This window comes from Nasonia vitripennis, chromosome 1 (assembly GCF_009193385.2).
Source record: "Nasonia vitripennis strain AsymCx chromosome 1, Nvit_psr_1.1, whole genome shotgun sequence".
NCBI lineage: Eukaryota > Metazoa > Arthropoda > Insecta > Hymenoptera > Pteromalidae > Nasonia > Nasonia vitripennis.
Genome location: NC_045757.1, coordinates 30,898,411 through 30,911,630, shown reverse-complemented (window position 1 = coordinate 30,911,630; position 13,220 = coordinate 30,898,411). Strand labels below are relative to the sequence as shown.

The window sequence follows — 13,220 nt, the reverse complement described above, 5'->3', positions numbered from 1 at the left end:
TGGATAAAAGCTCGAGAGCTAGCCCGCATCGGGCTTGTTTATTTGTTTTATACACAAATATACAGGGAGGTGCCACGAAGCCGGATTCCACTGCTAGTTTGCCTTTGCAAATTTGTAATAAAAGTTATATTGCGCGAATGCAACGGCTGATTATTCATTCGGTTATGAAGACTGCGAACGCGTCTGTGGTTTATGCTTGTTACAGTAGGCTGTGATGACGAGTATCGGTGAAATTTTATTGTATTTTGCGAGGCTTACGCAACGAATCGTTATTTTTTGGCAGCGACGCAATTTTAAATATTGCAGTATACTTCGTTTCCAGCATAGCTACTGTGTGTGTAATCAGCGTTATACCAATCGTTACGTGCATTCGATTCGGCGTAAAAGTTGGACGGAATATATTGACGAAATAACGAACGTATATAGAAGAAATATTGAATCGGCTACGCCAGGTTCACCGCGCGGAGAGCAAATTCGTATTTTATTTTGAGCCTGGATGAATTATTCGATATGAATATACAGCTTTTGGAATCATAAACATTGTTTGTGACACGACGAAAATCGAATTTATCGTTTGCGAATCGTCGATACTTCGTTAATAAGAGTATTGTACATATATTGTAGTTACACGATTAATTGAAAAATTACGTAAAGTTCTCAACGTGGCTTCTACCCCGCTATTTACACCAAAACTCTGGCTTTTCCAATCGGAAAGCTTACGGTAGACGTTACAACTTCTATTAAACTCCGTGTTGTCTTCAACTTCGCGGCAAAGTTCACCGCGCAGTTTATTGCGGCTAAGCGACTGAGCAAAGATCATCGACTTACAACTTACAAATCTCTTTAAAACTTTAAAGAGTCTGATTGCAAGCTCGATCGAAACGTTCAATGAGTGTAAAATCATCAAATTCTCCGAAACATATTTTGGTAGATATACTCGAACAACGTGAACCGTACCCATATTCGATTTGATTTTCCCAATTTAGTTCTATGCACTCGACCGATTATGTTGCAAGCTCCGACATCAGCAGCATATGTAACGCATGACACATTTCATTGCGAAATCACAATGAGCGACGGTCAGCGAATCATTGCTTGCTTGTACGCTTGGAATTGAAGGGCTCTTGTTGCAGACAGGCCGATGTTACTGAAAACGCGGCCTAAGGCTGTGTGTATCGCTGCCTATCAACAGCTGTTGAAACTTTCCTCCAAAATGTCCGTCAAGCGAAGATGTTGTAGACTGCGGATAACTTGATTATTGTATACCTATAGATAATCGCGAACGACGTGATGATGAACATTGATGTACGTCAAAATCAGTCGGTGTTATAGAGATCAATGCGCTGAAAAAAAAAATTCGTTTATTACTCGCGAATGACGTATAATAAAAACGTTCGACAGCATTCAAAACGACGTTAGCTTTTTCGGTTAAGTCAATAATATCGCATCAACGAGCGAGAGTTACAGCGTAGCATTTATATTATCGTCATTTCATTTGGATTAAAACGCCGTACACGCAGATCCCGCGAGTAAGAGCAAACACGGCGTTATTAACGCGAAGTATATCTCTTTATTTATTAACGATCGCCTCTTAATTGCCCGGAGCATTTATTTTATTTTTCATACTTGTATATCGAGTACCATGATATACGTACATTATAAATTAATTACCGGCATTGTGTCCTGACGCTATAAACACGGCGCTGGTGTATTTGCTCGAGCGAAAACGTCAGAGATTTTTCATTTGGCGCAACAAAATAAATACATTTCCCAGCCCAGGTGCAGTACAACTCGTCGCGCGTATATATGCGCGCTTCAGTTAGTATAAACGCCTGTATTCGCTCTTTCGCGTGTATAGGTACGTTTGTGTGTGTGTGCATCAGGTTCGGCGAGAGATACGCGCGTTTCGCGTAATGATACGTCGGCAAATATTATATATATATATAGAGGGAAATATATAGATAGCTCTCGCGCGCGTTTGTTGGACAAATAAAGAGAAAAGAATACAGAGGGACCAGAGAACGATTGCATTTGAATGGCAAACGAGTTTGAGAGTTTTTTTTTCTGCTGTGTAGTCTCTCTCTTGGTTCGTGTGTGCAGGTGATGTATGCGAAATGTTTGAATTCCTTTAGGATTTTTTTATTGCCTCCGTGTGTGCTCTCTCTGTATCTTTTTATGACGCTGTATACACTACTGCAGCTATACCATACTGCACATACAGATGTGTATATGCGAGTCACGATGCGCGCGAGCTCTTTCTTTTACTTTAATGGCTCGACTATGTATGAATATTGCTTTTTATGTGACCCTACATATGTTAAATCATAATAAGTTGAGCTTGCGAGTGCGGCGAGCTTTATCATCGTTTGCGCGTCGTGGGAGGAGATTCTCCTTGCGATTGTTATCGCGTATCATATTTACGTATAAAAAACGGAACGTATTTCGTGGCATTTATTGTTATAGGAAAATTAACTCAATTTAATCAACCGAACTGCATATCTGCATACGATTATCAAGCTCCGCGTATACTTATTTAAGCTCATCGAACAAAAAACTTCGTTCTATAATTCATGCAGAATAAACAAAGAGAGAAAGCTCGGCGACGAGAGAGAGGGGGGGGGGGGGAGAGGGAGAGGGAAAAGGGGGCCGACTGCCGACAATCTTGGAAAAATCGAAATTGCAGCTTTTCGGTGGAAACGTCGGCGGACCGGCCACCGCGAACGTGACGAGGATCCCGAAAGAGTCGCGCTGGCGCATAGTGGCTTAGTTGGTCCGGTCTTGCCTTCCCATAACGTGCTGCTCGCTCTATCTCTATCTTGCCAAGATAAATAGGATATTCCAGAATAAATGCTTAGCTACGTGCTTTACCGATGGTTATATCGACTGCCAGAACCGTTTCTCTCTTCTTTATATTGCGGGAATGAGAAAGTTGCGATCGCGGCGTGTTTACTCGTTGCCGGCTTATAAGCAGGCGAGGTAATTGTTTAAAAAGGTGATATTTAGAGATTTGTACAGAATGCGTGTATACTGATTATTTGCGGAAATAAATTTTGAAATAATCAGGAAAGAAATTTCCACGTAAAATTTAGAATATTGCATTATTTACAAGCAGTTATGGCAGTATTGGTATGGATGAAAAACCGATGTGGGCGATTGATGGAGAAGAAAAGCAAAAAAAATTCTCCCTGGCGAGGAATCGAACCTCGGTCTTCCACTATAAATCGTTAAATTGGACGTACTTTCCACTGTACTACCAGGGACTTGCCATTTACTGCAATTGTCAGGAATAAATATCTCTAATCTACGATAAGCATGAGTCATGACTGATGTACTACTCGAGTTATTTCCAAACTGAAACCGCGTTTGTAGATTCGAGCCTCGGTCGGTAATGTTTTATTATAAAAACTCACTATACAACTTACGCAAAGTTCAATATCAAGCCGTTTTATACGAAATTGACTGTTTTGAAAGATAATACCATGACTCTGCGCGTAAAATGATAAAACGTATTCAGAAAGTGGTGCTACCTTATAATACTACTAATTTGAAACTCTACTCGACAAGTGTTAATTCTCTAAGGAAGCTTGACTGCTCGCTTATTCAACGAAACGCAAACCCTGCGCCGTGTAGTTAAACGTCTTCCTCCCGAATTGAGCAAATGTACGTTTTCCTGCACTATAGGAGGGAGTTTTAACTTGTGCCAACGTACATCTTCGCTGACAAAAAGAAATCGCCCGTGTCCTTTCCTTCGTAATTACACATCCCTATTATCAGGTGTAGAATTTCGTTGACACATAAAAGTAGCGAAATCATATGAATTAAATGAATTCCAAATAAAACAACAGTAAACAAAGCGACAGTACACTATGTTCAAGCCAACGCCTACACACACGCACACTTGCCATCCATCCATCAATCCGAAACCGCGCGCCAGCTAAATCTCCTCTCAGCGAAAAAAAGGTCTCGTATACACGCGCTGTATACAGTAGCTATACATACATACATACGTGCATAGAGAGCTATACACACCAAACGCCAGTGAGCCACGACTGAGCATTCACACCGAGTCCCATCCGGTTTTTCACGCCCCAGTCGATCGGTCTTCCGGAATTCGTGCGACGAATGCAGCCGATCCCTGAAATATTTAGCGGCGCCTCTCAAACGCCGCAGAAACAAATCGACACAGCCCCCTTCACCGGCGGGTTTTATATATATCGAGGAGGCTCTCGAATATTTCAGAGGCGCCGCGACGCCGAGAGGAAAAGACGTGCGAACGCGCCGTCGGGACACCGGGAATTCGTGAAAAATTCGTTAAACGCGAGTTTCATGAGCGAGCAAAAACGCGCCCGCGCGCATGTGCGTCTGAGATTCTTCGGGAGAGAGATGGGTATGGGGTAGTGTCTTTTAAGTCTTATCTATTTTTTATGCCCCGTCTGCAGCTCGGGCGCGTTACGCTCGCAAGCAGGTGTCGATCTGGCCGCGTTGCACACCAGGGGGTGGGGGGGGGGGGATGGGAGTTTGAAAGTTCGGGGGACATACGCCGATGCGTGGCTGGATTGCGAATTTTTTTTCCCCGAAGAATGGATCGATGTATTTTCGACGCGAAATAAAAAATATTCGTGAGTGCGCAAGCGTTAAAAATGTTGAAAGGAAGAAAAAAAAATTTCCCCAGCGAGGAATCGAACCTCGGTCTTCCAGTTTTCAAATTGAGTTGGACGTACTTACCACTATACTACCAGGGAATTGTCTCCTCGATGTTGCGAAACGCGACTCGTGGAACCTGCGCGCGAATGAGTCACCGGCTATATAGATATACACATATTGCGAAGAAGCTATCGGTAATGCAGGTTTCATCGAGAGCAATTTATTGGATTTTTTCGTTATCTTCTTTTCACGTTGCTAATATAGTAATGAAGTAGTTGATGAATTTGTCTGCTATCGTTCTTGATTCGTACGCGAAAAAGAACTTCAAAAAACAATAAATCGCGCGCCGAAATTTCGTCGAAATAAATTCTTACATTCAAATAATTCCGCGAGAAGGAAACCCTTGAACTGAGAGAGTATCGCGCGTGTAAAAGTTTTGTTCCACATCAGCGACAATAAAAATTCACTCCCACGACTTCCACTATCGCCTCCTCTCATACTGCACACACACACAACCGTTGAAAAGTCCTCTCTTTCTCTTCTTCATATACACGTACTATACATATACACTTGCTCTCGTCGCAAGTATATACATTTCGCATACGTCGGGAAAGCTCTTCTCGCGTCGCGCGCAAAGCTCCTCTCGCGGCACGCGCGAAACCTCCCGGATAATCTTTTATTTCCCTCCTCTCTTTCTACCGAAAATCTCTGACTGCGAAAGTCGTCGAAGGAAAGCAAACCTATCCTGCGCCGCGTATACACTCATGCGCGTGTGTGTATAGGTCTATACTTATACGCGAAGAAAACTTGCAGACTCTCGTGGCGCTCTAGCTTTGAGGAGAGGAAAGAAACTAATCGAAGAAGGCAAGAGCTGAAGCCCTTCATCCGAAGCTTCTATTGACTTAACAAAGTTTAGATTGCTGCAAGGATAAAACCCTGCGTATACCTGTATACACGTATATACACGTGCATGTGTGGGTGGGCGGGTGTATATACAGGGGATGCCAGTGCGGGTTACACGCGAGGGTTTACGCCCCTCTCTAGGCTGGCTTGTATTTATTGTGTCATTATGTAATTATTTGTACTTGACTTTGATAACGATTATGGGAAGTAGCGGCGCGTCGCGGTGGAGATAAAGGGATAAGATGATAATTAGTTTTCGAGCCAAGTTTGCTCTATACACACCCCCGATGCTGCAGAGGGCTGATGCTGCGTATATGTATATAGTTCCTTCGAGTAACGAGTTTTCGAGTTCGCTCTTTTATACCCGTTAAAAATATCGCAAGTCGGATTTTCCACAATATCGTGTCGAATTTTCCGAAAGGAAATACGTTTCAGAGGCAGTGTACGGTATATTTAAATTTTCGAAAAATTCCTTCTCCCATCTGCAGAGGAGACGGACGAGAGCAGTATATGCAGAGCCTTCGGATAGGCTTTTAGCGAAATTTAAAAATACATCGTAAACTCGTTGAAAGCCCGGCGGAATAAAACCAGCGCATGCGAGTCGAGGCATTCAAAAAATGCTTAAAGTAACAAACATCCACGTAGCGACCTACAGCCCGAGGGTCGAAATCCTTCGAAGCGTAAACGTTGCACATCCACGCTGCAAAGTTTCGTAAAATAAAAAAAAACATGTACACCTCTCAACGGCATTTATAGAACGCAACTTTTGCGTCCCATTAATTTTCCGGAGCAACAAGCTTCTAATTAAACAGCCGCGCGACACGACGTTTTTCCCTCGACGACAATCGCGTTAAGTCATGCCAAAACATACATTAAGAGAGTTATATATATGTATACACGCGCACGCGCGAGAGCACAGAGCAAGAGCAACACGCGAGTAAACACAAGACCGCGTGCGTAAATGGAAGCAGCGGCGGCAGCTCTAGTGGCGCTAAGAGCTGGTACTTGGGGAGCAGAGAGCGCGAGAAAGTTACGGCTAAGTGCGCGCGACAACGACTCTGTGCCCCCCCCCCCTCCCACGCTTCTGAATTACGAGAAATTTTCGATTCTCGAAAACAGCCGGCTGCAAGTTTCTTAATTTAGGGTAATGCGGTGTATACCCTCTCTTTTTTAGTGCTGATTGAGATCGAGGACTATACCGGGTTTTATATTGACGCGACGGAGGGCTATTGTTTTTAGATGTAGTTAGACGAAGAGCAAGTGTTTTTTTTTTCTGGATGAGTTAATTAGGGAAAGTAAGGAGGATGGAAAGTTTGGCGAAGTTATCTTGTATTATATATAGAGGGCAAATAAAACGATTAAGATAATAACCAAAGTCTAATAAAGTTCGAAAATGCTCGCCTTTAGTGAACGACGACGAAGAGATCTTCTATTTTCTTACATGCCTTGAATTACACCTCGAGAGTGAGAGAGAGAGAGAGAGAGAGAGAGAGAGAGAGAGAGAGAGAGAGAGAGAGAGAGAGAGAGAGTAGCAGGCTTTCGAAAACTTGGAAGTTCGTCGGGCGCGATATAGACGCGGTGCTTGGCTATTTAATTATAGCTGTTTTAATAAGAGCAAAGTTTCGAATCGAATTTAGGTCTTCCGCGCACCTATACTTGTTCGCCGGGTGCGTGATTTCGAGTATTATATGTATAACCCTCTGATATTTTACGTTGATTTGATATTGTTATACGTGCGCGAGGTAAGTTCGCGGAGTTTTGGAAATTATTAAAGCTTATTATATTAAATGCGGAATGCAATATCGATTTACATGCCGCACGTGGAGCGCTGTTCAAACGCGTACAGACAATGTGCATAACTATTTTTTATAAATATTAAAATAATATTTCTATTCTACTACGTTTAACGAAACAGGTGACGTTGATGTAAGTGCCTATTAAAACGATCGCAATGATCCAGAAGAAAATTTGAATTTTACCTCTTGTCGATTGATCGATGCTCGCTTGATTATTCATGAACGTTTAAATAAGCTACATGTACTTCAAAGTAATTTTAAACTGTTTAAAAATGACAGTATCAATAATCCACAGTTTCCTGGTAATATGGACAGAAACGCATGGATCTATAAAAAATAATTGTATAATACAATTATTATTGCTGCCTAAAAGTATTATTTACTCCCCACTACGCATTAGATTCCTTTGTCAACCCTGTAGCATCAAAAATTCCATCCTAATCCACGAAAACAGCTCGAACATCCAAAAACGCCGAGTATCCTCTCGTCAGCAGCATCCGCACCTCTGCACATGTTCCCGCCAGTCAATACACACGCACGAATACCGCGCGCGCGGGCGACACTCGCATTCGCGCACTCTTGCGCGCGCATGCTTCGCCGAGCATTAATAATGCTAATCGTCTGTACACGAACGCCGACACATTAATTAATGCGAGCAGTATCTCTCTCTCTCTCTCTCTCTCTCTCTCTCTCTCTCTCTCTCTCCTACACACAACGATTGGGCTACCGTAAACAATGAAATTCGAACGTGATTGCGCATCGGCGGTAGTACTCGCGCTCGGCGCATTGTACGACTCGGCATTATAACGATTGGCCCATATAACCACAGCGACTTCTCGGCGCAAAATTCGGCGGCGGATTCTCCGGCGAGCGGCCAGAGGAAACCGCACGCAGCGTTTGATATGTATGTGTATGCGCGAAATTCGAGGCTTGTAGAAAGAATGTGACGCGAGAGGTGAGAGAGAGAGAGAGAGAGAGAGAGAGAGAGAGAGAGAGAGAGTTTGCGAGCGCGTATATAAATTAAATTTATACCAGCGCGACGCAGTGGCCGGAAGAGGGAACGAGTTTAATAAATTAGTCGCTGATGGCTGTGCTCTGGATCAGGAGATTTCGCTGCGTATACGCATTATACATCGTTAAAATTATTACTCGTTATACTGAACAACGTTGCGGATGTTTTATTCATACATCGGAAGGAAAATTCGTAAAAAGAAAAAGCAGAGGTGTATAACGATGCATCCCTTAATAGCAACAAGGTCATATAGCTCGGGCAACTCGATGGCCGGCGCACCTATATCGATGACCTCGTCTCCGGGTTCTCAGCTCCTATCGTCGCCTCGATTCCAGCGTCAAGTGACGCAATTACGACAACGTCCGTCGACAACTCCTTCTGATCTTCCGAGTTCGCACACAAGTATCAGTGGTATATATGAGTAGTAGTAGCAGTAGTAGTAGTAGTGGTCGTCGTCGCCGTGTAGTCCGGCTCAGTGTGTTCTACAGGATGGACCTGGGTTGACCGACGGCTCCTCTATCTCGAGTAATTGGCTTGCGTGTGCCCCTGTGAGTCGGTAGATGTGTGTGTGTGTGTGTGTGTGTGGGTGTGAGTGTATAGTTCACGGCACGAGGGTGGGGGGTGAGCAGGAACGAAGCGCAGACTTACCGAGTGTGTGCTTCATTACGCAAATTGACCGAGCTATATAGAGCCAAGTGGGCAGCTGCAGTGCGACTCGGAAACCGACGGCACTCATGCGCGCTACTCATGAGCGGATCACTGATCGTCTTTGCGGACGATCCATTTTTCCTTCATTTATTTTTAAACCGCAATACCGCATTCTGGCCCGCCGGATAAAAACACAAGTTGATGGGTGTTTAAAGCCAACTAGAGGGACAAAAAAAAGGGCAAAAGAGGGAATAATACCAAAGTCGCGCTAGGGGCTTTGTAACGGCGGCGGCGGCAATTTCGCATTAAGCTCGTTCGAAACTGCACCAGTGGCAGCAGCAGCAGCGGCGAAGAAGACCAGGCTGTAGTGCAGCAGGTATTTCAACTTTTCTCATATCGTTTCGCGTTCGTTATTACCCCCGGCGAGTTATATAACACGCGGCTTCTCTCTCTCTCTCTCTCTCTCTCTCTCTCTCTCTCTCTCTCTCTCTCTCTCTCTCTCGCACGCGCGCGGATGAGTAAAATTAATGGCTTCCCATTTGGAACTATTTTCGCGCCCGCGAAACTTCGAGGGAGCTAGTGCGTGTATACACGCGCGCCCAAGCTGGCGATGATGCCACACCGCGCGCGAATTTATAATTGCAGAGATATATACGCGGTATGTATGTGTATGGATATAGCGGTGCCTACGGGACCGAGAAGTGTCAGGACGAAGTTTCATACGGGTGGATGTGTTCGAGCGTGTGCGATTGGATTCGTGCTTTTTCGCCGTGAAAAATATCGCGCGAGGCTTTTGACTATTGAATTCTGGGGTTTGAAATATTTTTTTTTCACTTCGAGAGGGAAAATTGTCAATTGAACGAAATATCGTTAAGGTCATTATGTTCTCCACTCTTTCTTCTCTCTCCACACGCACACACGCACACACACACACACACACACCGTCTCCGGCACCTGCAAATGATTACAGTTGGTGGGGCTCGTTAATTATCCAGGCCCCGTAGACCTGCGGTCGCTGCGAGCACACTTTCGCCCTTTCTCATTCGCAGCAGCTCCTCCTCTTCTACTTCTTCTCTCGCGCCTATATAGCTATGGTATGGGAGAGAATGTGCGCGCGCGGTTCCTGCACCTTATACGAGAGAGAGCTGAGAGCGTCGATCCACCGCGGAGCTTTACATATTCATGAGGCAATAAGGCCACCGCTGATCTTCCGGGGAGGACTTGGAACTATGGAACAACAGCCGAAGAATGGAAAGTAGGGGATGAACCCCGAGCGCGATTCGCTTTCTCCCCCCCCCCCCCCCTACAGTCTTCGTTCTTTTCATCATCGCATAGGCCAGTCGATGAGAATCGAGAGTACCGGGGCTTTTTGTTGTGTGCAGAGGCGTCGGAGGAATGCTCTGCTTTTAATTGTCTGTTGGAGAATCTTTGCTGATGGATTATGGATGATTTCTTCGAACTGACGGCTGATTTTGCGAATTTTCTTCTTGAAAATGATTCCTGAGATAGTTTGAGCTTACAGTAAAAAATTATGACGACTGAAGAAAATTATTGTCAACAAATAAAAATATTCAATGCTGAAGCGCGCGGGGTTCGCGAATCTCGCGATACGGCCCTGAGCATACGTCACTCTTCTCAGATGTCCACATATTTCAGATATGCTCGTATCCCTTCCACAGCGACGGTTTCCCCACTCTTCAACTCTACATATATAAAAATTTGCCAATCTCGGCGTAATTGAACGGCGCGGCGCCGCAGATGACGAGGTGGCCGAGTGGTTAAGGCGTTGGACTGCTAATCCAATGTGCTCTGCACGCGTGGGTTCGAATCCCATCCTCGTCGAAAATTTTTTTCTCTCGATATCGTTGCAATTCTACTTTAGAATGCAACCGCACGTTTATTTTTTTTAATTGCGCAAACATAACCTCAAAATTCATAACAATTAATTTATTGTATAATTCCGAATGATGCATCGAAAGCAACGAAGGAAAACTTAATTTTCCTCAAAAATTCATGAAACATCGAGTTAGCAGTTTCCCGAACAAAACCTATGCATCATCCGGAATCCTCTGCCTTTTTCTCTTTCTCTCTGCGCGCTCAGTACAGGTATATAGCTCGAAACTCTTAATATCAACAAAAGCATCTCCGACCATAAAATTGTCAAGCTCAAAGAATATAAGAGTGCTTGCCGCGCCGGCACTTCAAAAAAGACGAACAACCAACAACAGTAGATATATACATATATAGCTTATAAACCTACCCCGCACACAGTACAGAAGTAGTAGTAGAGACGGAAAAAAAGGGAAGCGCCGGCGCGCTGAGGATTAAAGCGCCGCATAGTCGCGCGGAGAAAGGAGTTACGGAATTGAAAGTAATTTTTTGAAACCGCTAAGAGATAATCGCGCCCCGTCGGAAACTCGCCTACGTCGCGCGCATCCAAAAAAGGAGAAAGAAAGTCGCGCAAGAAAGAGCCGGAAAAGGGGAGATACTGCGGCGGAGAATTAAAGGCGTATACGAAATGAAAAAAAAAATACGTAGAAATAGATAGTCGCACCACCGAAAAGAGCGCGCGTGTGTGTACACGCCGGAAAGAAAAGCATCGCAGATAAACAAATCGGCCGGCCGCGGCGGCGGAAAACAGGCGATAAATCTAAATTTAGCCGCGCGAGCGGGTCGCAAAAAACTAAATCTCCCGGGCCTGCGCGAAGATGCGCAAAAACTAGCGACCCGCTGAGCCGTGATACATCATAATAATGCGCGCGTGTGCTACTCACTCGCGGCTTGTCATTCGAGAGCACGCTTATGTATGTATTATATAGAGCGAGATACGCGCGCGAGCATAAGCGTTTCCGAGGGGCTATGGTGAAAAAAAAATGAGAGGGATGAGGAATGGTTATATATACGCGGGCGCTTCCGTGTGGAAAAATTCGCAGTGGATATCGATTAATTATTTGGAGCGTAGAAAAAATAATATTTTTGGGTACTGCTGCTGTAATGTAATTAATGGGACGCAGTCGATTCCCGACCAAAGCCGTATACAGTACATAGGAGCTATATAGCTAGACATATACAGAGTCCAACTGGCCGGGGGCAAGAATTATTGAGAGGAAATGGAGTTGCGGCTTGTCTCATTTGATTCGTCGACTCTCCACAGCACTATATACACGTACACCCTTATTTTCCGGCCGGCGAGGCGGCCACTATACCGCAGCGAGAGAAAGCTCACCGCGCCATATATATACACACAGCCGAGTAGACAACAAACTGCCGTTTGTCAATGTCGCGCGCGCGCGCCGACACATTTCGGCGACCCGGGAAAGGACTAATTAAAACTTCCTTCCGACCGAATTGCTCTTCCTCGCGTGGCGACGGCGGCGAAAAGGTCGATCCTCTCCGGTATTATTGTGGCCAGGTTCGCGCGCGAGAGTCATTACCTGGCCGAAAGCTCCGCTAAACAATTGATATAGGAGCTGACCGAACGAAGAGAGGATTAATATAAAGTTTCGCTGTCGCATCTTTGTTGCGGCTGCTTTTATCGTGTGCGTATTATACCATTGCAATTATTGCGTTGTTAAATGTATATAGAATTGTCAAACGACGACGCTTGTAACAATGGGCTGTTGGCGGTGTAGCTGATGTACATAGGTATTGTGTATACGCGTGTATACAATGTTAGTAAACATCTTGAATCACATCGGATCAAATTGGATTATATTTGCATGTAACAAAGACACGGAGTCTGTTTATTACGTCACACGTCTGGCTAGTTTGCGCCAGTTTCCACTTGCAGGATTACATTATATTATGCGCGCAAATAGTATAGTATTGATTGGCTCGTCGTGTTTTACAATGCACTGATTTCCAAGCAAGACTGCACCGAAGAAAGCTCCGCTGCATAACAGGATCATCCCCGCAAGCTTCTCTCCTTCTACTTTCATCCCGACCTGCGCACACACACACACACACACACATACACGAGTATGTAAACACACACACGCGTGGCACAAAAAACAGAGAAAAAGAAGAAGAAGAAGCAGCAGCAGCCGGAGAAGGCGATGATTGACCGCACGGCGTGATTCGCCATTCCCGCGTCAGCAAAGCTCGCGCGAGCAAACGCTCAAAGAGTCGTCATCGCTGATGGGACCAGGTATTTGCCGCGCAAACATCGCGTTTGTCAGCCGGCTTCCACCTCCCGTTCATCCGTCTCTCTCTCTCTC

At 44.8% G+C, this 13,220-nt stretch overlaps 1 non-coding gene across 1 annotated transcript; it reads left to right on the top strand.

Moving 5' to 3' along the window:
- Nucleotides 1-10,763: 10,763 nt before the first annotated feature.
- Nucleotides 10,764-10,845, top strand: TRNAS-GCU. The gene has a single exon. It is a non-coding gene; the product is annotated as a tRNA-Ser (tRNA).
- The last annotated feature ends 2,375 nt before the right edge of the window (nt 10,846-13,220 follow it).